The following is a 23,232-nucleotide window of genomic DNA, read 5'->3' on the forward strand; positions in this document are numbered from 1 at the left end:
GGCTCCAAATTTTTTTGAAACCCATCACTGGTCCTTGGATATGATTGTTCTACACTATCATGCTCATATTTATAAAACTCAGTGCTTCTGTGAAAGGCAAGGATGACTACTGCGTTTGTGGTGCAATCAGAACATTGTGTGTGTTGAAGTTGTTTTAACGCAAACCAAAGATGCCTTTTAAAAAACAAGTTTACATCCTATTCTTATGCATGCCAGTGCTGTGTGTGAGGTAATTTAAGGTGGTTCTGACAAGTGTCGTCGGCATCTTCATATCCGGTCACATGGGCGGAAAGCCACTCCCATCCGGTCACATGGGCAGCAAGCCGCTCCCACAAAGGAGGCCACACCCACAGAATAGGTTCGAACAATTTTTGAAACCCACCACTGGGTCTCTCTCTCAGCCCCAGGAAGAAGACAAGGGCAAGCTGCTTCAAAAATGCTTCCAAGCAAACTGCAGGGCCTTATCGAGGCAGTTGCTAGGAGTCAAGACTGATTTAAATGGCCCCACAGAGAAAGAGTGAATGTTCATGAGAGAGGGCATGCATTTAAGAAGATAGGCAGCATGTAACTGAGAGCATCCTCTAGAAGTTTAGACTCCATTGGCCTTGCTTACCAGAATTTTTGGGCATTGCAGTCTAACATATCCAGAGAATTCTCCATTGGAAGTATTGAATTAAGAACAAGTGAAAAACAGCAGAGACATCATGGAGGTTTCAAAAGATAAAAGTGATAGCTGCAGTGCCATGATCAAAGATTTGCCTCTTTTTTACATCTCTTACGTGGCTGCCATTCTCTCTCTCTCTCTCTCTCTCTCTCTCTCACACACACACACACACACACACACACACAGCACACACACATTCTGTGAAAACTAGCCTTAGTTCTTATTGAAAAGTTTTGATAGTTGATAGTTTTCAGTTGATAGTTTTCAGTTAAATGCCATTTCCTCACCCGTAACATTGCTGTTATAGTAATGTAAATGGTGCTATTTTAAATGACACTGTTTTTAATTTGGTCAACTTGTAAGAGAGGGCAGTTAAGAAATATGAAAAATAAATAAATAAATAAATAATCACTGTCTTTTCTTGGCGTGGTTCCACACTAGCTATTTTGTTTGGAACTGAAGTCATTTAAACCTATACTTGTTATAAAAAGGCAGGCTGTGTTTCTACAAAACCATGATGATCCAGCAGTCCATATGTTGTTTCTCTTCTCTTTTTTAAAAGATTGGGTTGGTGATGAGATGCGACAGTTAACAATGCCCTCACCAAACAGGAAAATAAGGACCAAATTCAATAACCGCAATCATTAGAACGAGTTCACAGAATTACCACGAAGATGATTTTAATAAAGGTCTTCCCATCTGGTGTGTTTTAAAAAAGAGGCTACTCCTTCTCTCAACTAACCTTCCTTTAATTACTGATTTTTTTTTCTTTTTTTTGAATCAGGCGGGAGTTCAGGAAATGACTTATTAAAAGACGGGTGGATTGAAGCCACTTTAAAGCACAAGAAATGAACAGAACTTGGCAGAAGGGCTCTAAAGAGGAAGTAAGCCCCATGAACTGGACTACATTAATACACTATAGGCATATTTAGGACTTTGCATCTCAGAGTAGGCATTGGGGAATTTGTTATGGGGAATATAGTCCTCTGTTGGGCATTTGATGGATCCTCTGATTTAGTTTTCTGTTGATTTTGAAAGAACGGCTCATTATTACAGGCCCCACTAATGAGTTATAGATAGTGTTAGAACTCCAGACTTCTGTATGTGTGTTATTCAGTGGCCAAGTGGATTTTTGTAACCCAGGTATGGCAAGTTCTATCACTAGGGCATACTCTGTTTGCTGATATGTGCAATGAATAACTGTCACACTGGAATCTATACATTGATAGTTTTTTTTATATCTGACTTCAGTTTCGTGATTTGTTTAGCTTGTGGAAATCGCAATTTTGGATTGTGAAGGGATTTAAAAGAGAGTGAAAGAGCGACACAGTGAGAAAGACAGAGAAAGAAGTGGGGAAAGGGGGAGGAAGAGAGGAGGAGTGAGAGAGCAAGAAGGAGAGAAGGACAGGGAGAGGAACGAAGGGAGAGAGGGAGGGGGAGGAGAGGGAGGGGGAGAGAGAGAGAGAGAGAGAGAGAGAGAGAGAGAGAGAGAGAGAGAGAGATGCTGCTATATTCCTAGAGAGGGAGGAACCGGTGACAATACACCCTGAAAAAAGTGGTTGCCATTGTCTTGTTTGCTGGTTGGTCTTAGTATTTTAAAGCTTCACTCAGAATGGATTCCATCTCCCTATGCAGGCAGTGTCATAGCTATAGATCCCATTCTGTTTTCACTTGCATTTAAGGTGTCCACTGTATCCTTGTCTTCTTATCCCCAGATCTATATGAAATGTGTTCTTGCTACCATCAACAAATCCTGCTATGAAACCACCTTGAGTAAGAACAGAGGTGGGCTCCTACCAGTTCGCACCTATTCAGTAGAATCGGTTCGTCAAATCTGCCGAACTGGTTAGAAGAGGTTCCACCAGAAAGCAGGCCACACCTACAGAAGAGGTTCCAAAATTTTTTGAAACCCACCACTGACACACACACCACACACACACACAGAGAGAGAGAGAGAGGAGAGAGAGCGGCGAGCGTGAGAGAGGACGAGAGAGAGAAAGAGAGACAGGACAGACTCACACAGAGAAAGAGAAAGAAAAAGAAGAAAGAAAGAAAAGAAGAAAGAAAGAAAGAAAGAAACGAAAAAAAAGAAAGAAAAAGTGAGAGATGAAAGAAAAAAGGAAAAGGGACAGAGACAAAAAGAAGGAGAGAGAGAGAGAGAGAAAGGAGAGAGCGGGAGAAAGAAAAACACATGGCGGCAAGCCACTCCCACCAGGTCACATGGCTGGCAAGGCCACTCCCATAAAGGAGGCCACACCCACAGAGTAGGTTCGAAAATTTTTGAAACCCACCACTGCGGTGAGAAGTAGGAGATACCATAGGGTAGATAAAACATGGTTGGGTTTTTTTTTGCCAGCCACGATGTGAGGTATTCAGCCTGTGTTAAGAAAGCTACGTTACAGTATAAAATCGAGGCACCTAACCATTTCCGTATCTTTTCTTATCAACATGGCTTGACAAGAAACGATTCCGGGTTATGATTTGTAAGGGGAGGGCGCACTTCTCCTCTTTTGGGACAGCTGCTGGCAAAGCCCTGTAGTTGTGTATGTTAAAAGGCAGCATTCCATCTTTCTTTGGAGACCACCGGATGAAAGACTCTGGCCTGGACTGTAAGCGTAGGAGCTTCCCAAGCTGCTGAGCCTGGAGCTAGCCTGCAGTGACACGTCAGATTCATTGCAGCCTAATGCCTTATGACCAACTGTCTACCTGTAAAGTAATAATGGGCTGAACAAGCTCTGCAAATTGATAGGCTCTTTCTCCCCGAATGAAGGTGCCAAACGCAGTGGAGCTGCAAACAGCCCCCTTGCCCTTGTGCACGTTAAAATAAGGAAACCTGCAGCAACTAAACACACTCCCTGTTCTCTGCTGGCTCTTCACTTGGCTGTTTTGTGAGGAGTTCCCCCGCTTTGAGTTGAGTTTAATTGAGTAATTTATTTATATGCCGCCCTTTTCCCTGGGGGGACTCAGGGCGGCTTACAACTCGAAAAGGGAGGGAAACAAACAATTAACACATAAGACAGTACATCATTAAAAGCACAACATTCATACTATTCGGGTGGGTTACAGTCTTTAATCCAGGCCTGACGGGATAGCCAGTTTTTAAGGGCTGTGCGGAAGGTCTGGAGGGTGGTGAGGGTACGAATCTCCACGGGGAGATCGTTCCACCAAGAAGGCTCTCCTCCGCGTAGTTGCCAGTCGACATTGACCGGCAGATGGGACTCGCTTTAAATAGTGTGTGTGTGTTTGTGTATACACATCGGTGGTGGATTCAAATAGCAATAGCAATAGCAGTTAGACTTATATACCGCTTCATAGGCCTTTCAGCCTCTCTAAGCGTTTACAGAGTCAGCATATCACCGCCACAGTCTGGGTCCTCATTTTACCCACCTTGGAAGGATGGAAGGCTGAGTCAACCGGTGAGATTAGAATCCGCTGAACTGCAGATAACAGTCAGCTGAAGTGGCCTGCAGTACTGCACCCTAACCACTGCGCCACCTCGGCTCTTAAATAATGTAACAACCAGTTCTCTGCCCTAATGACCAGCTGCATAGGCGTGGCTCCAGTGGTCATGTGACTTGCGGGGTTGTGGCCAACTCAATGGCACTCACGTCAATGGGCGCTTCGCCGTAGCTGTTGCAATGTAATCACGGTTAAGCGGAGAGGCAGTTTCTGTCAGCAGGGCAATAAAGATTAGGCTAGAAACAACACCAGAATCTGTCTTTCCTGCCTTCCTTACAAGATTAGCCCTGTGAAGTGGGAAAAAAAAAAAAAACAAATTTCTTCCAACAACCAGTTCTTCAAACTGCGTAGACAACCGGTTCTCCCGAATAGGTACGAACTGGCTGAATCCCACCACTGGTACACATTCAAGCATGCCTTTGAGCCAGTTTTGACTTCTAGAGACTGCCTGGACAAGTCCCTGCAGTTTTCTTGAAACGGTTTTTCAAAATGAGTTTGCCATTGCCTGCTTTCTAGGGCTAAGAGAGAAGGGCTGACTTTGTGCCTAAAGAAGGACTAGAATTCAGAGTCTCCTGGTTTTTAGCCTGGTTCTTTAACTACTGCACCGAACAGGCTCTTATAATATGTCAGCCGCTGTTTTGCTGCTTGCTTTCGGCTGCCATTGAAACGGGGAGGGGGGGGGCATGGTATTTGGGTGAGGAAATGTCAGTGCAGGAGTGAAACTCCCTGTAAAAAGGGAGTTTTGTTCTCACCATCTACTGCGCATGCTGCAGATAGAGGATTTTCCGCCAAGGCCAACTGTCCGGCATACCAATCTGATGATGCTTTTTGAAGATGTCTCCCACATGACACCTGTGGGGTATGCGCATTGGACTATGGGATGGGGTTACCAAGGGGAGGGGGTTGGGTCACATATTGATATCTATGATTACGTGCGCTTTTGCCTCAGATCCAGCTTTGCTTAGCTTCTATTTACTTATAATCAGTAAAAGTACTCTTAATTCTGCAAAATGGAGTTGAGTGGTTTCTTTCTTGGTTACTGAGGGAAGCAGCCCTGACATAATATTTCTTATACCCACATTAAACTTTTAGACCTGCTTAGAACTATCTTCTTGAGTTTAGGTTGATAGGGATCTACATGTGTTTGCTTTTAACAAAAAAATAAAAAAATAAAACCCATTTCTTGGGTTTCCCCAAAGGCCATTCCTACAGCCCACAAACAAGGATAAAATCTTACAATAGTTGTGGTGGGTCTCTCATCTGGACATACCTGATCCTTCAAACCAGAGGTGGGTTCCTACCAGTTTGCACCTATTTGGTAGAACTGGTTCGTCAAATCTACCGAACCGGTTAGAAGAGGTTCCACCAGTGGACCCGGAAAACAGGCCACACCTACAGAAGAGGCTCCAAACTTTTTTGAAACCCACCACTGGTCCTTGGATATGATTATTCCACACTATCATGCTCATATTTATAAAACTCAGTGCCTCTGGGAAAGGCAAGGATGACTACTGACGCGTTTGTGGTGCAATCAGAACATGGCGTGTGTTGAAGTTGTTTTAACGCAAACCAAAGATGCCTTTTAAAAAACAAGTTTACATCATATTCTTATGCATGCCAGTGTTGTGTGAGGTAATTTAAGGTGGTTCTGACAAGTGTCGTCGGCATCTTCATATCCGGTCACATGGGCGCAAGCCACTCCCATCCGGTCACATGGGCAGCAAGCCACTCCCACAAAGGAGGCCACACCCACAGAGTAGGTTCGAACAATTTTTGAAACCCACCACTGCTTCAAATGGACATACTGTTTCTGGGATATTTTAGTGTACCAATCCTGGATCAGACTAAGATTCCTCGGCAGTTTCAGAGTAAATACAGATAGATGAAGAGAGGAACTTAGAGTTCCACCTCTTGCTTGTTACTAGCATTTCTTCTCTGTAAGTGTGGGTCTGTTGAATGGAGAGGATGTCAACACTGGTGGGGACTGACCTTCTGAAAGCCTGGCCTTTGAGATAATGGCTGTGTCTCGCCATCTTAGGAGTCTGAAACCTTTTCCCCCCTCAGCAATTGCTTTTCCTGAAATTGAAGTCCTTGAATTGGCTTTGACAATTTGTTTATATAACCAAAGGTTTCAAGAGAGGCATACGGGCAAAAAAAAAAAAAAAAAAAAAAAAAAGGGAAAGGAACTTGCTTTGGATAAATAGACACTTTGGTCGGGCTTCTGTTTCATCTCGGGGTTGGTCTGTTTATAGATGAATGATATATAATATTACCTTCATTATCTAAGTTAGGCAATAATGGGTGGAGCTCACATTTGGCTGCTCCAAAAGATAATTAAAGAATGGCAAGAAAAAGTGAGGGAGAAGATGCACACCAAAACAAGAACTCATTATCTCAAAGAGATTCTCTGATTGTAAATTCATGCCTTAACTGTACTGAATGCTTCCACTGAATACATTCACATTCTGAGAATCTTAACCGCAGACTTTGTGGCTGTAATAAAGAGGCAGTTCCACCATAACTCATAGTAAAGGCCCCAAGTTAGACCTGTAACAAAAATGGCAGTGCACAATTACGCCTCTCCATAGGATATCCTTTCAGATATTCTATCTCAGTGACTATTTTTTCTTGGCTAATAATCAGCATTCTGGGGCTAGTAGACATTCTCTTTTCTTATTGGGGTGCTTTGACTGGGTTCCCCCTTTTAAAAAGCATACAGTATATTGGGGATGTTCAGTGGTGGGTTTCAAAATTTTTGAACCTCCTCTGTGGGTGTGGCCTCCTTTGTGGGAGTGGTTTGCCGGCCATGTGTTCTCTCTCTCTCTCTCTCTCTCTCTCTCTCTCTCTCTCTCTCTCCTTCCTTTGTCTCTCTCTGTCCCTTTTTCCTTTTTTCTTTCATCTCTCTCTTTCTTTCTTTCTTTCTTTCTTCCTTCCTTCCTTTTCTTTTCTTTCCTTTCTCTGTGTGAGTCTGTGTGTGTGTGTTTGTGTGTGTGTCAGTGGTGGGTTTCAAAATTTTTTGGAACCTCTTCGTAGGTGTGGCCTGCTTTCTGGTGGAACCTCTTCTAACCGTTCGGTAGATTTGACGATTTGACGATTTGACAAACTGGTTCTACGAACTGGTGCGAACTGGTAGGAACCCACCTCTGGGGATGTTGTGAGACTTGTTCCTCTTAGCTGATGGTTTGTCTATAGGTAAACGTTCCCCTCACACATATGTGCTAGTCGTTCCCGACTCTAGAGGGTAGTGTTCATCTCCGTTTCAAAGCCAAGGCCAGCACTGTCCGAAGACGTCTCCGTGGTCATGTGGCCAGCATGACTAAACACTAAGGCCGCATGGAACTAGGACAGCAATGGGAACTCACTCCGTTACGCGGCGCTAGGGATTCAACTTCTGAACTGCTGACCTTCTGATTGACAAGCTCGTGTCTTAGCCACTGAGCCCCTACATCCTGGTTAGTCTATATCTTTGTTTTAAGTTCCTGTCAGCCATCATTTCCTGATTTGCTAATAGCAGGAACAATGATAACAAAGGGCAGAACATTGAGTTGATCTCAACCTAGATTGCCATCCTATCCACAATATCTAAAGAATAAGTTTATTGAATTTAACAGAACTTCCTTCTGCATAAACATGCATAGGATCATGCTGTGCAGTTAAGCCTTATATTATCCTATCCTCCCAAGTATAGAAAAGGAAGTCCAAGAGAGGGGGAAAAAACTATCAAGGTTGGAGCTAAGCTTCAACTCAGCAGTTGCTGACTTCCATTCTAAAAACGTTATTAAATTCACATTATGAAACACGCAGCCCTCAAAACCCAGGACTAAAATCTTCATGACTTGAGGGAACAGGAAGAGAAGGGAGGGAAGTAGAAAAACATGTGGGAAGGACATTAAATCGTGTATTGTGAAGACTAGTGTGACCAGCCCACAATGTTGTATATAATTTTGCAGAACAAATATCTGCTCTTTCAGACACTGCAAGGACACATTTTTGTACCGGGCAGGCCAATCCTGTGATGTTTGACAATCTTGATTCTAACCCCTGCAGTAGCTTTGACCCTCATGCTGCTCACTGTCACATCTGTGGATTTATCTTGCTCCTTAAAAAGGCCATTAACTCTGGGTAAATGATCCCTAGGCTGTTTTTAGAATAATTAAAACCAAAAGGCCAATAGTTACTATCAGCTGTCTATCAGCAAAACTTGTGTCTCCAAAATGTGGGTTCAATTTCTTGTTGTTAAAAAGCATAAAGCCATATGTGGAACATTATCACGCATCTTTGCAAAATTAGCAGAACTATTTGAAAACCCCAGCCTGCGCCTATGAAATTGCCGCCCCTCCTCGTCGCCTGCCTCCCATCTTCCTTCCAGAATATCAGGTGAAAGTACTTGTGAGCATAAGGGCAGAGGTGGCTGTAATTTGGTTGGATGAAAATCTGAATACAAGGGATGATACAAAAAAGGTTAGAAGTATTCTTGGAAATCAAGAACCTCCGGGTAGCTATTAGAGCTAAAGAACAAAACCTATTTTCTCCTTCATTAATTCATGCCAGCTCCTGTCGTTTTCAGCCAAGCAGCAGCCCATTTTCATAGCACTGTCTGGTCTATCAAGATAAAAAAAAATGGGAAATGTTCAAACTCTCAACAAAGTCCCCTCACCAGGGGGACTGAGACCCAAGTATCACCTTAATCTGCATTATGTATTTTTGGGAATGCCAAACTCGAGTTTTGTTTGGAAACAGGGGAAAGGGAAATTTTGTTATAAAATGCTTGCAAGGTGGTTTGGGGTTTTGCCCCTACGAGAGTAGATCGATAAAATCTTCATTATAAAGCAGCTGGCATTACTGTATGTGGTTGTTGTTATTAAAATAAAGGCTGTTGATTTGTTTAGTATCAAAAAGCTACCCAGCTGTGACCAAATATTTCCTAAGTAAAGCTTTCTTTCATATGCCATTAGTTTTATATCTTGCGTGATGTTTAGGTTTTTTTTTCCCCATAGTAGACATAAAGAGAAAAATCACTGCAGAGGATCTTAGATGTAAATGCACAGGGTATAGTTCAAAGAAAACATTTCAGAACTGGACCTTAAAGTCGCTCAAGCCCAAAGACTTCTGGAATCAGCAGTCTGTTAATATCAGTAACAGCCAAGGTAAGTAGACTACACTTTGTAATCTCTTAAATATCTCTCTCTTAAATATGTATATATGTATGTATCAGTGGTGAGTTTCAAAAATTGTTCGAACCTACTCTGTGGGTGTGGCCTCCTTTGTGGGAGTGGCTTGCCACCCATGTGACCGGATATGAAGATGCCGACGACACTTGTCAGAACCACCTTAAATTACCTCACACACAGCACTGGCATGCATAAGAATATGATGTAAACTTGTTTTTTAAAAGGCATCTTTGGTTTGCGTTAAAACGACTTCAACACACGCAATGTTCTGATTGCACCACAAACGCAGTAGTCATCCTTACCTTTCACAGAGGCACTGAGTTTTATAAATATGAGCATGATAGTGTAGAATAATCATATCCAAGGACCAGTGGTGGGTTTCAAAAATTTTTAGAACCCTTTCTGTAGGTGTGGCCTGCTTTCCGGGTCCACTGGTGGAACCTCTTCTAACCGGTTCAGTAGATTTGACGAGCCGGTTCTACTGAACTGGTGCGAACTGGTAGGAACCCACCTCTGGTATGTATGTATAAAATATTCTAAGTTTTTTTCCTTGCTGCTGTAAAATTGCTAAGTAGATTTGAGTGCAAACCGAGGTACTAATATTTTGTCACCTTTGTAAAATCTTTTGTTTACTGGACCAACTCAAAAAGTGCTTTTTTTAATTTTAAGGGTTTTGACAACTTGGAACTTGCATCTTTCCCCAGATAACATACAGACGTAGTTACTGGAGCTTTCGTTAAACTTCCTGGCACTGAGGTAAGTCTAGTGACTACATACTAAATGGCGACTTCTATGCTAACACTTGGTTTTGAAATACTCTCCTTATTTCCCTATATGCTTAATATCTTCTTTAAGCATTTTTAATGGTGCCAGGCAAGTACTTTTAAATTTTTCTAAAGAATGTTAATGTCGTATCATAACTTTTAATATAATCTTTGCTATTAAACACAATCTTTAATACTAATAAACGGATAATAATCCAATCATGGACAGGCATTTGCCTCTAAGACAGGGGTGTCAAACTCACATTGTCATGGCGGCATCACATGACATATCAGGACTTTCCCCTCCTTCACTAAACTGGGAGTGGGCATGTTTCTGGTGTGTGATGCATCTGGCCCATGGGCTGAGAGCAGTGGTGGGTTTCAATTTTTTTTAGAACCTCTTCTGTAGGTGTGACCTTTTTGTGGGAGTGGCTTGGCGGTCATGTGACTGGGTGGGAGTGGCTTGGCAGTCATGTGACTGGGTGTGCGTGGCCAACTTGCAAAATGTGGTGAAACTCACTTAACAACGCTCTTGCTTAGCAACCAAAATGTTGGCTCAGAAACTTTGGCATTTGAAGCATGCAAGTCTTAAAGCTGTTAAGTTACAAGCCCTTTGCACCCCTCACCCTTTAGAAAAAAAAACCCAGGGTGTTCAAACTTGACAGCTTTAAGACTTGTGGACTTCAACTCCCAGAATTCATTCATTCATTCATTCATTCATTCATTCATTCATTCATTCATTCATTCATTCATACATACACACACACACACACACACACACACACACACACACACAATTTTTATGACTCACCAGCTTCTGCATCTATAGATAAAAGTATGCCAATAAAATGTACATTCATTTCACTGTCTCCCATCTATGATCCAGCTGGAAGTATTCACCCATCCATCTTTAAGATGACCTTCATCTTGACAATATTCATGTTACATTTAGCATAAAAGATAGGTTATCGATATTGCACACCAAACATTTTGTATATCATCTTAAAACATGCTCACTAAATATCGCAATTCCATATGATACCAAACAGAAAATTCTTTTTCCTATAAAAAAATTGTACTGAGAAAATGGAATTAATTCATTGCATCATATTGTTCTTACCTTGATATGTACTTTCTAAAAAATTTAAGATGAATGGTAATCTAACTAAGATGTTTCTTCATCTTGATTTCTTAATGTTATCACATTTCAGAACCTAAAAAGCCTCCGGTATTTGATCGACCTCTTAAACCAGCGACAATAGATGAAGGCAAGTTCCTGCAACTTGCTTGCCATGTAGTTGGATCACAGCCCATTAAGATCCAGTGGCTCAAAGCTGGGAGAGAGCTTAGGTCCTCTGATAAATGCAGCTTCAGCTTTGCAAATGGAACAGCTCTCTTAGAGATCCAAGCAGTTACTAAAACTGATTCTGCGGAATATGTGTGCAAAGTCAAAAGTCGCAGTGAAAGGTACAGTTAAATTGAATATTTAGAGAGAGAACAACAATTCAAAGGCTGCCTGATCCTCCCTCGCTCGCCGGGAAGCGCGGAGAAGAGTGCGAAGTCCAGTGGAGGCAGGAAGATTCTGGGTGCTCTGGGAAGCTGCGAAAGCAACTGGGGAGCACCAAGAACCTTCCTGCCTCTGCTAGACTTTGCACTCTTCTCCACATGCTCCTCGTGATTGCAATAGACATCTAGAAGCAGCGAGGGCTGTCGGGATGGAAGCCCCAAAAGCCGCTTCTGGACATCTATTGCAGTCGCGAGGAATGCAGGAAAAGAGTGCGAAGTCCAGTGGAGGCAGGAAGGTTCTTGGCTCTCCCAAGAACTTTCCTGCCTCCACCGGTTGCCCAGTTGGCATGGCCCCACAGACACGCCTCCTCCTCCTCCATCCCCAAAGGCTCTTATCTTCCTTCCCTGAGCTTAGTGGGAGCTGGGTACAAGGAATGGGAGGAAAACCACACCTTGGAAAACTTCACAAGGAATGGAAGTGGGGAACCGGTGTGGGGGGGGGATGCTCTGGAACACCCATGTGCTTTGCTGGTGGCCACACCTCCTAGGCAAGTTTGGGGAGGTCCTAGGAGACCGACCGTGCTGCACAAGCTACCGCCTGCAAGCGGCGATGGAACAGGTGGGGGAAGCGAGTGAGGGGGGTGGGATAGGCGCTCCGTGAGGAACGGGTTGTAACCAGTATGGTAGATTTGTAGAACCTCTTCTACCGAACCAGTTAGAACCAGCAGGAACCCACCCCTGGCTGAGAGTTAGACAACCCTGCTCTAAGACAATCTCCCCAAAGAGCAATCCTTTCGATGTCAGGACTTCAACTCCCAGAATTCCCCATACAGGTTGCTATTGGTAAGAATTCTCTTAGTTGAAACTCATTCATCTGGAAGACTCTCAGGATAGGGAAGCCTCTTCCAGGATGTTCAGTTACAGGTGTGAACAATAGCCTTGTTATTTATTCTTACTTTCTGGTTAGTGATGGGCAATTGATTTAAACCATAGGTTCGAGGTTCGAGGTTCATTTTACTTATATGCCGCCCTATTTCCTGGTGGGACTCAGGGTGGCGCACAAACCCAAAGGAGGGGAAGGGAAACACAAAAACTATAGCAAAAAGTACAGGGCATTTAAAAACAACCAACAGCCACATGATTCGAGAGGGGAAGGGAACTTATCGACCCCAGGCCTGCCGACACAGCCAGGTTTTAACGGCTTTTCAGAAGGCCTGGAGAGAGGTGAGGGTCCGAATCTCTGCGGGGAACTCGTTCCAAAGGGCCGGAGCCGCCACAGAGAAGGCCCTCCCTCGGGTAGTAGCCAGATGACATTGGCTAGTAGAGGGAACCCAGAGGAGGCCTAATCTCTGTGATCTAATGGGTCTTTGGGAGGTAATTGGCAGCAGGCGGTCTCTCAAGTACCCAGGTCCAATACCATGAAGGGCTTTATAAGTGACGACTAGCACCTTGAAGCGTATCCGGAGATCAATCGGTAACCAGTGCAGCTTGCGGAGGATAGGTAATGTGGGTGTACCGAGGTAGAATGAAGCTGAGAAAGTTAACAAATAATATGCCTGAAAGTTGTTGTCTTTTTGGTCTCTTCCTGTAGTAGGCCTTAACAACTTCACTACAATAACTTGTTTTGATTGACTGAGCTGATTCAGCAAATATAAAACCATAGAGCAAGCTACCCTGCATTTACATCCTCTGTGAGGTTTTTCACATGGCCAGTTCTGTTCCTAAGTAGAAACAATCTTCCCAGTGCTGGTTTCTGCTGGTTAAATTTGTCTTCTCCTTTTATTTCTTTGAGTCTCACAAGATGACCTTTGGTATTTTAGATAATTGTTTGTTCAACTGCAATGTAATGAATTCTTTTTAAAAGTGTTCTTATAGGCAAATATCCTGGGCAACAAGTTTTCATTTATGTTGTAAGTCTAACATTTTCCCTTTGAGATTAAAAAAAAAAACTTTGCTTAAGTCCCAAAATAATTTTTATTTAAAAACAGACAGAATTCTGAGTTCACTCAACTTCTGATTAGTTACTTGTAGATGGCGAATCTTTCCCGTAATGTATTGGACCCAAACTGCTCATAGGGAGTCATATACATTTGAATCCATGTAATAAAAATGGACACAATAGTGATTTGATTTGATTTAATAAATTTATAGGCCGCCCAATCCCGAAGGACTCCGGGCGGCTTACAGAAAATAAATTTTAAAAAGTGAAGAGTTAAAAACAAATGGAGGAAAACAGATTAAAAAAACACATCGTACACCCAATCTAATCGGGGCTGGACCTCGGTCAAGAGGTCAACAGCCCCAGGCCTGCCGGAATAGCCAGGTTTTAATAGCCTTTCGGAAGGCCATGAGAGTGGCTAGGGTCCAGATCTCTGGGGGTAGTTCATTCCATAGGGTCGGAGCAGTTACAGAGAAGGCCTTCCCCCGGGGAGCAGCCAGCCGACATTGTCTGGCTGATGGCACCTGGAGAAGGCCCACCCTGTGCGATCTTATCGGCCGTTGGGAGGTATGCGGCAGAAGACGGTCTCGCAGATATCCGGGTCCTAGGCCATGTAGGGATTTAAAGGTAATGATCAACACCTTGAATCGTGCTCGGAGACCGATAGTGAGACCCATCTGACTCATTTTCAGTGACAGAAAGGAAATTTTATAGATTTCTTAGGACAATCAACTGCATATCCATAAGCTATATTCTATCCTAAGAAATGTATACATATATCATATACAAGGGATAAAAATGTTATGGTAAATGATATGTTCCATAATCATACAAATATTCCATGTAGTATTTCCAACATGTTTGTGAGTTTCTTTTTTAAATTACATTTTGATTCAGGAATGAGACAAATTAACTATGAAGGTAGGAAAATTGACACGGGGAACCAACCATACATAGCAGTGTTTCTCAATCTTGGCTACTTTAAAAAGTGGACTTCAATTCCCCAAATTCCCCAGGCTATTCTCTATTCCCATGCTGGTTTGGGAATTCTGGGAATTGAATCCACACTTTTGAAAGTGGCTAGCTAAGGTTGAGTAATACTGATGTACAGTATACACATCCATCTGGGCAGTTAGCTTCCTCCCAATGGGAAAATTGTGGAGATGTCTTTGCATGATTTGCTTTATGTGCAAAATATCAATAAACAGACTTCTTAGATAAACACACTGAGGATACATGTTTATTATCTCACACTTTCAGAAGACGAAAGGCCAACCCTATAGTGGCAGTTACAAGGGTGGTAAGAAATTCTGGATGTGGGATAGGCAGGGCCGGATTTAGATGAAAAGAGGCCCTAGGCTATTCCACTTATGAGGCCCTTTCACCTCCCATTTTTAAGTTTGTAAATTACATGAGAGACAATAAAATACATCATTACTGTGATATATATCAATATATATCAATGTATAGCTGGCCTCCCGATGGAGGGCGGCTCTGCTCTGCGGCAAAGGCAGCGAGGCCAGCCGCCTCCCCTGCTGCGCTCAGCTGCCCGGCTTGGCCCCCTCGCCCTCACTGGTGGGCTCCGCGTCGACAGGGCGGTTACTGGGAGCGGCCACGCCTCTCGCCCGACCGCCATTGCCGGGAATGTGGGCGGGCTCCCCAACTGCCGCGGCGCTGGAATGATCTTAACCAATACATTTTTATGTTTGTTATTAGTCATATGTGTAGAATTTCTCCTTATTTTCGGTTCAGTGTTTTAGTGTTCACTGTTTTTAGAATAGTGTAATTTTAATTTGTTAACAATTTGAATGTAGGGCCCTCTTGATCTTGAGGCCCTAGGCTGAAGCCTAGTTAGCCTATAGGAAAATCCGGCCTGGGGATAGGCAAACCATTATTTGATAGTATCAGGAATGGATCTTGAGAATACTCTGCAGGAAAGGAACGAAGCGAAACAAAACAGAATGAAAATAGAATGGAAAGGAGAAAACATCTAAGCATTGTATAAAAAGTTAGAAAAACTCCTAACAGAATGAATGAAATGGACACAGGGAATAAGGATGTAAATGCTGCTTGGAAACCATAAAACAAATATGTTACTGAGCTCCAGAAAAATGTGGAGTTATACTAAAGTGAAGTATGAAAGAAAACGCTTGGTGGAATGATGATTAAGAGGCTGTGGAAAAGGGAACATACATATAAAAGAGTAAACGCTACAAAAAGCAAGATTGGGGGAAAGATATATGTGTACAGAGAAGAATGTAGTCAATGAGAACTAGCTTATATTAAAAGAGATATAAAAATACAAGCAATTAAAAAGAGTTAAACGAGGAACATTCTGCAGGGTGAATGGACACAATTTGACATCAAATTGCAGGAAAGGAACAATGGAAGGGATAGAGATTTGTGTGGGGATGATAGTGAATACAGGAAAGTAAATATTAATATTGGAGTTCAAGAAAAAAAAATGTTGAAAACAAGCCCATGCATGTTTTTAGAATGCTTAGAAATTATAAAGGTGGATGTAACAGTGATCAAATGGTGGCCGTGGCAGGGGAAGGATATTGCAAAATCCCCATTCCTCCCCATTCTGGGACCAGCCAGAGGTGGTATTTATCGGTTCTCTGAACTACTCAAAATTTCCGCTACCCATTCTCCAGAATCTGTCAGAACCTGCTGAATTTCCCCCTGACGTAACTGGGAAAAAAGTTATATTTTGGATGCGGTTCACTTAATGAGTGGTTGGTTGATTTGGTTCATGTGTAGATGAAGTGCCTGATGAGTGGGAAAATGCCATTATTGTTCTCTTCTGAAAAGAGTAGGTAGCATGAGTGAACGCAGACACAAAGAGAGATTTGCTTAAGTGTAGCTGGGAAGGTCTTTGGCAGAATTCTGATCACAAGGGTACAAGAGGTGGCAATGAGCAAAATTTTAGCAGCACAGGATGGCTTTATGCCAAGCAAGGAATGTGTAGATTAGATTTTTGTTCTTCAGAAAAACGTATGAATTGAGAAAGAAAGCTTATTGTACTTAGAGAAAGCATATATTCAAGTGAATAGACTTGAATTATGGAATGCTTTGTACAAATAAGGAGTTGAAGGTTAGTCATTGAGTGTGATAATAGAGTTTATGATAGAAATAAAGCATGTACGTGAATAGATGGAATGTTCAATGAATTGTTCAATAGTGATCAGAGAGTAAGGCGAGGATATGACGTCTCCTTGTAGGTTTAATGTAATTACAATTAAATATAAGGAATACTTACGGTGATGTTAAAGTTGTGTTGACTGGAGATGTGAATCTTGTGTACTTTGTAGGCCGATGATGCCATTTTGTTGACGAGAATCCAAATAATAGATTATATGATGCAATGAAGAGAACAGATCTGAAAATTCATGTAGACAAAGCTGCATGATAAGCAAAATGGCATAACTGAATTATTGTACCTCAAGAGCATGTTTTCTAAAGATGGAAACCTCGATGGATCATTTTAAAGATATGCTAATACTTGTAGAATGCTAGAGGGTAATATGTGGTCCACTGCAATGAAAAATGTTTTCAAATATGAACATTTTAAAAACATTGATATGTGTTAAGAGTTGTTCTGTCCCTCTGTTATATGGAAATGAGAGCTGTGTATGTTAGGAAAAACAAAAGTTGAATGTGGTATAAGTAGAACAGTGGTGGGATTCAAATAATTTAACAACCGGTTCTCTGCCCTGATGACCAGCTGGGTAGGCGGGGATCAGTGGTCATGTGACTGGGTGGGAGTGGCCAACTCAACGCCACTCAGGTCGATGGGCGCTTCGTCTTAACTGTTAAAATGTAACAAGGGTTAACTGGAGAGGCAGTTTCTGTAAGCAGGTAATAAAGATTAGGCTAGAAACAACACCAGAATGTTTCCTTCCTGCCTTCTTACAGGATTAGCTCTGTAAAGTGGGTGGGTGGGCGGGACAAAATGAGATTTCTTCCAACAACTGGTTCTCTGAACTGCTTAGAAAGTTAAGAACCAGTTCTCCTGAATAGGTGCGAACCGACTGAATCCCACCACTGAAGTAGAGGCATGGGAATTCCTATCAACAGACAGCACAACCATTATCACTATCCCAAATTGTCAGCTAGCACTGCATCATATATTGTACAACTCACAGCAGACTCTTAATTTCTGCAAACTCCAGCTTGCAACTCCAATTCAGATTCACGTGGCAAAAATGGTTGTGACCTCCTTTTCTGTCTAGAAAAAAATGTCATTTTATTTAAGACCTAATGAAATTTGATTTCAAGGAGAGGAATGATTTCCAACTATCAAGAAACTTCAAGGTTTTTTTTTTAATGACAGCTCATCAGTTAGCTATTCACAGAACAACTCTACCAACCTTTCCTGCCCTGGTACATCTGACACATTGAAACCAAATAATAATGTATTTAGGAATTCTTTATTTGTATATGCAGGCGAATACCAAATATGCAAATTCAGACATCTTAAATTGCTTACTCGTGATCAAAATTATAGGATTTCAAAGACTTTTGAAATTCATGCTTTAATGATGAGATTGTAATGTACTCAATTTGATTTTTCTTTCACTCTATAGAATATATATTTAGCAGGTGATGCTAACGTTGATCCATCTCTCCCTCTATATATGGCACCAATAATTTGAAATGATCTCATATCGGATCCATGTTGTTCATCATAAGGGATCATTGATTTGATTGATTTATTTGATTTATTTGGCTTGTATGCCGCCCTATTCCCAGAAGACTCAGGGTGGCTAACAATAAGAAGGGGAGGGGTACAAAATAAAAATAGAAAACAACAATGTAAAATACAACAACAGTCATAACCTCAGATGGGGCTGGATAATTCAACAGCCCAGGCCTGCCAGAACAGCCAGGTCTTAGTTGCTTTGTGGAAGGCTGGAAGGGTGGTAAGGGTCTGGATCTCAACGTGGAGATCGTTCCAGAGGGCCGGAGCAACCACAGAGAAGGCCCTCCCCTGGGGAGTCGCCAGCCGACATTGGCCGGCAGATGGAATTCGGACGAGGCCCAGTCTGTGGGATCTAATAGGTCTTTGGGAGGTGACTGGCAGGAGGCGGTCTCTCAAGTAACCAGATCTGATACCATGTAGGGCTTTAAAAGTAATGACTAGCACCATGAAGCGTGTCCGGAGACCAATGGGCAGCCAGTGCAGCTCGCGGAGGATAGGTGTAACGTGGGTGTACCGACGTGCACCCACAATTGCTCGCGCAGATGCATTCTGGACAAGCTGAAGTCTTCGAATACTCTTCAAGGGCAGCCCCATGTAGAGCGTGTTACAGTAGTCCAGTCTTGAGGTGAAGACCTAAAGCACAGTGGGCATTCTGACTTTCCTCCCCTCCTCCTCTATGATCCGGGTATAATCTAAGCAGTGCTTTTAATGACCCTGGGGCATATTCCTCTTTTCTCCAGCTGGGTCTGAATAGATGGCAACATCTGGCTAAACTTGTTTGGGCTCAGACCCAAGCAGTTAGTACTTGGATGGGATTCTTTCATGGAAGGCTGTAAGTTGGGCTGGAAAGTTGGTGAACCACTTGTGTAATACTGCCAAGAAATGAACACCTTTGAAGATTTTACTTTTTCTTTGGGTATGCCTATTGAGTCCACCTGCAGTTAGGTATTTGATTAGAAATTAATGAATCCTGCAACTTGAATTCATACAGAAACACTCAGGTTCATCTATGCATATTACTTATCAAGAAACAGGTTGTTGGTTTGCAAAATTCACTGCATTATTTGACATAGGTTAAATAGGAATCTAAATACATAGATTCATAGGTCAAATGCATAGATTTGACATAGGTTAAATATGAATCTAAAGTTTAGTTTAGTTTAATAGAATTTGTATGCCGCCCACTCCCTTTGGGACTCTGGGCGGCTCACAAGCAAGATAAAAAAACATTTAAAAATTTAAGAAAAGATACAATTATTAAAATAGTACACCATCCATACAGTCTAAGTGGGGCTGATATAATCAACAGCCCCAGGCCTGCCAGAACAGCCAGGTCTTGGTCACTTTACAGAAGGCCGGGAGAGTAGTAAGGGTCGGGATCTCTACGGGTAGATCGTTCCACAGGCCGGTGCAGCTACAGAGAAGGCCCTCCCTCGAGGGGCCACAGCCGGCATTGTCCGGTCGACAGCACCCGAAGGAGGCCCAACCTGTGCGATCTTATTGGTCGTTGGGAGGTGAATGGCCGGAGGTGGTCTCTCAGGTAGCCAGGTCCTACTACCATGTAGGGTAAAAGTAACGACGAGCACCTTGAAGCGCGTCCGGAGACCAATGGGGAGCCAGTGCAGCTCGCGGAGGCTAGGTGTAACATGGGTGTATCTAGGTACACCCATTATCGATCGCGCCGGCTGCGTTCTGACCAACTGTAGTCTTTGAACAACTCTTCAGGGGCAGCCCCATGTAGAGCGTAAAGGATAAAGTTTTGATTTAATGACAATTTTGTTATCTTATATACCTCTTATTTATTCCTAATGGTTTGCTGATTTAATTTGAGCAATATTAATACTCTACGTTTCATATAAACCCTCTGCTGTGTACAGAATTTTTAATGTATGTAACGGAAAGGAACGTTTAATCATTTATTGAACGTACATCCAAAGACTGAAAGACAATTGTTATTTGAACTAGGACTTGGGCATAATTTATATGCATAATCAATGAGTCTTATTCATTAGTACAAGCAGCAGTTAACGTTATTTAACTCAATACAATTTTTTCCATTTCATATCAATAGGGCATTGAACCATTATGCCTTTTGTTATTACAGAAATGTTAGTACAGAATATTGTAAAGAAAGCTTCTAGGCCTTAATGTATATCTTTTATACACAGCATGCTGATTTTTCTTAAAAATCCTAATAGAAAAAAAAAACACCATTGCAATTTGAATTACATACATTTGCAGTACCAAGTTACAAGTTAATTCTACATGATATCTGCTATATTAATCAACATCCAATTAAGAATGATAGAGACAGCTAAAAGAAGCTGGATTTCCTATCAGTCCAAGTAGATTTGGATAATTCAGAAAGCATTGTATCAACTAAAGGAATGTCTATGATACTTGGCACAAGATTAAACTAGAACATAAACCATAGCAATAGCACTCACTATTTTTGTTTTGTAAAATAATTGTGTTCAAAAATGACTACTCTTCCTAAAGTTCTATTTTTGTTTCAGGTTTTCTCAATAACATTTACTATTTCTGTAATAATATACTGTAGAAATACTGTAGCTAACATTGGACTCTCGATCAGCTAAAGTGATACTATTCCTCGCTTACAATAAGAAACGACTAGGGGGGCGAGGGGGCGAGGGGGGATATATAGTATGTCTTAGATTTCAAAGTAACACGACTGCACTTGTATACTGTTGCTCTTTAATTCCACTGTAAAATAGGACAAGCTGAATATATTAATAGATAGTAGAAATACACCGAAGGGAGGAGTAGAGGGATAGAAGAAAGAGGGCTAGAGAGGGTGGGAGAGGGACTGAGGGAGGGTGAGAAGGAAGGGAGGGAGTGTACCGGGAGAGCGGAGTGGTAGAGGGGGAGGGGAAGTAGGGTAGAGGGGAATGATGGAGGGAGATGGAAAGTTGGAGGGGGGGTGAAAGAAAGGGTGTATGGAGGGTCAAAGAGGTACATTGGGTTTCTATTTTGGGGGGTATTGTTGACAAGAGGAACGGCTGGGTTTATTGTTTAATGTTATATGGCCCCGGTTATGCACAGTATATATGTGACTGTACGAAAATGAAAATGGAAATAAAAACACATTTATACAAGAAACGACTGACTAATATAGTCCAGTTTTTAAAACAAGAGGTGTATCAGACAAAAAGAGGGGAAATGATTACAAATACTTTGCATACTTGCTTCAATTGCCATGACATCATCGCATGAGATCAGTATAATGCATCTTTTTTTTTAAACATTATTGTGGCTTTCTATCAATGCCTAGAGTGGAAACAATACTTGTCTATTCCTCATGCATTCATTTTTATTTCTCAGTCATACACTTAAAATTACCTAAGGAAAAGAATGTGAAAGGATAAAGGTTTTGATTTAATGACAATTTTGTTATCTTGTTATTGTTGAATATATTTGCAAGAGGCAGATCAAAAGTTCCAGCTGGTTTTCAAATCAGAGAAGTTCCTCATTTCCATTGCAATTTTTCTAGTTCTTACTAATTACATTTCAGCCAATAACAGTGGGAAAAATCCCATCATTGTACAATATTTTATACCAAGCCTAACATATTTTCTTAAAAAAATTGACAACAAAACAAAACAACCTTTGGGATAAAACCATTCCTCTGGGGCAGACATTTTGAAAATGGAACATTCTAGAAAAAAAGTTTGACACTCTTATTTTGCCATTAAATTATTGTATAATGTTCCTAGGCAGCTGATATTGGGGCAGCATCAGAAATACATGCACATTCAGTTTTAGACAGCAGTTTAAGGAGTCTATGAAATACCATACAAAATCTGCCCAGCCACATACATTGGACAAAGTAATAGGAGAATAAATGCACGCATCGCAGAACGCAAGAACACAGTCAGAAAAGAAGAAAAAACTTCCTCCCTCTTCTAGTACCTTAAAGCAACAGGACATGAAATTGATTTTGAAGGAACCAAATTACTCTCCAAAACTGAACACTTCAACAAGAAAATAATTATGGCAGCCATCGAAATAGAGAAACACCCCCACAACATGAATAAATGTGACAATACCTCCCGCCTACCAGACATCTGGAAACTAGCCCAAGTCAACAAACAGTCCCAGTAATGAAAACTGACACCGGACCCAGAACAACACAGGACACAACCATCAATCACCCTCACCAGACTCAAACCCAAACCCATCCCATAGACCAGAGGTGGGTTCCTGCCAGTTCGCACCAGTTCAGTAGAACCGGTTCGTCAAATCTACCGAACCGGTTAGAAGAGGTTCCACCAGTGGACCCGGAAAGCAGGCCACACCTACAGAAGAGGTTCCAAAAATTTTTGAACCCACCACTGACACACACACACACACATACACACATACACACACACACACACACACAGAGAGACTCACACAGAGAGAGAAAGAGAAAGAGAAAGAGAAAGAAAGGAAGGAAGAAAGAAATTAAAAAAAGAAAAAAAGAAAGAAAAAGTGAGAGAGAGAAAGAAAACACATGGCCGGCAAGCCACACCCACCAGGTTACATGGCCAGCAAGCTACTCCCACAAAGGAGGCCACACCCACAGAGTAGGTTCCTACAATTTTTGAAACCCACCACTGCCATAGACCAAATGCAACCACCATCCAGAAGCTAAACCAAGGTGGCATCACCAACTGCTGCACCCCCCTCTGACCCCCACACAAAGCAAACTGACACATGTCATGAACACATGGCCAGACCGCAAACTCGGAGCCAAACCAAAGCTTGGGATGTTACACCACAGCCATCTGCTCTGGACATTACATCACAGAACTCAGGAGGCTGCAACGCAAAGGCTCAGGATGTTACAATGCAGCCAACCCCCCAGGAGGTTGCAGCACAGACTCAGGATATCACTACAATAGAGCTCAGGATGCCATCACATAGCCCATTACCCATGTCGTTAAAACACAAAAGAACAACGGGCACACAGCCAATACCTCAGGCACACAGGATGTTATGAAACAGCCGACTAATCTGCAAAC

Source organism: Thamnophis elegans, chromosome 1 (assembly GCF_009769535.1).
Source record: "Thamnophis elegans isolate rThaEle1 chromosome 1, rThaEle1.pri, whole genome shotgun sequence".
Lineage (NCBI taxonomy): Eukaryota > Metazoa > Chordata > Lepidosauria > Squamata > Colubridae > Thamnophis > Thamnophis elegans.